We start from the raw sequence: 1,726 nt of genomic DNA, 5'->3' as shown, positions 1-1,726 counted from the left end.
CTGACCTCAGGCGATCCACCGCCTCGACCTCCCAAAATGCTGGGATTACAGTCATGAACCACTGCGCCCGGCCACACAGAAGTGCATTAGTAGCTCCATTGAAAAATATGTTGTTTCTTGTACTTGAAGTCTCTGCAATTTGAAGTAGAGAAAATGAATTAACAAGGTTTGTATTACTTGAGAAACTAAGCAAGTTTTATTTTATTACTGAAGGTTAAAGTAAGCCAAAATGCAGTTAATGGTCCTTTTTAGTAACTAAGTGGTTATCATAGGGCCTGACATATAATAGGCACTCAATAAATATTTGACCAAGTATAGCAATCTATAAGAAAATTACAAAATGGTTCTGGTTGCTGCAAAGAGTAATTACCAAAGATCAATGATATTCTGCAAATATGTAGATAAACAGTTTGTGACAGTAAATGTTTGAGGCTTACAATGCTTCAGATTGGGCCTTGGGTTCCAAAGTATTTATTATGTGCAATTACATTTGAACGTTGCAACTACAAATGTTTTAAGAGGGCTGGGTGCGGTGGGTTGCGCCTGTAATCCCAGCACTTTGGGAGGCCGAGGTGGGCAGATCACCTGAGATCAGGAGTTTGAGACCAGCCTGACCAACATGGAGAAACCGCATCTCTACTTAAAAAAAAAAAAAAAAATTAGCTGGGTGTGGTGGCACATGCCTGTAATCCCAGCTACTCGGGAAGCTGAGGCAAGAGAATCACTTGAACCGGGGAGGTGGAGGTTGCGGTGAGCCAAGATCGCGCCACTGCACTTCAGCCTGGGTAACAAGAGCGAAACTCTGTCTCAAAAAAAAAAGAGAAGGCCGGGTGCAGTGGCTCACGCCTGTAATCCCAACACTTTGGGAGGCCAAGGCAGGCAGATCACCTGAGGGCAGGAATTCAAGACCAGCCTGGCCAACATGGCGAAAACCCATCTCTACTAAAAATTAGCCGGGCGAGGTGGCATGTGACTGTAATCCCAGCTACTCAGGAGGCTGAGGCAGGAGAATCGCTTGAACCTGGGAGCTGGAGGTTGCAGTGAGTCGAGATCGTGCCACTGCACTGCAGCCTGGGCAACTGAGAGAGACCCCATCTCAAAAAAAAGAAAAAGGAAGGGAAGGGGAGGGTAGGGGAATGGGAGGGGAGGGGAGGAGAGGAGTGTTGGGTGTGGTGGCTCTCACCTGTAATCCCAGCACTTTGCAAGGCCAAGGCAGGACGACTGCTCGAGCCCAGGAGTTGGAGACCAGCCTGAGCAACGTAGCGAGACCCCATCTCTACAAAAAAATAAAAATAAAAAAATTAGCCAAGTGTGATGGCGCATGCCTATGGTACCAGTGACTCGGGAGGCTGAGGTGGGAGGATCACTTGAGCCAGGGAGATAGAGGCTGCAGTGAGCTGTGATTGTGCCACTGCACTCCAGCCCTGACCACAAAGTGAGACCCTGTCTCTAAAATCAAAAAAAAACAAGCCAGGCGCAGTGGCTCACGCCTGTAATCCCGGCACTTTGGGAGGCCAAGGCGGGCAGATCACTTAAGGTCAGGAGTTCAAGACCAGCCTGGCCAATGAAAGCCCCATCTCTATTAAACACAAAATTTAGCCAGGCATGGTGGTGGTGCGTGCCTGTAATCCCAGCTACTCGGGAGGTTGAGGCAGGAGAATGGCGTAAACCCGGGAGGTGGAGCTTGCAGTGAGCTGAGATCCGGCCACTACACTCTAGCCTGGGC

This window comes from Mandrillus leucophaeus, unplaced genomic scaffold (assembly GCF_000951045.1).
Source record: "Mandrillus leucophaeus isolate KB7577 unplaced genomic scaffold, Mleu.le_1.0 Scaffold168, whole genome shotgun sequence".
Taxonomy (NCBI): domain Eukaryota; kingdom Metazoa; phylum Chordata; class Mammalia; order Primates; family Cercopithecidae; genus Mandrillus; species Mandrillus leucophaeus.
Note: the sequence above shows the minus strand (reverse complement) of the source record.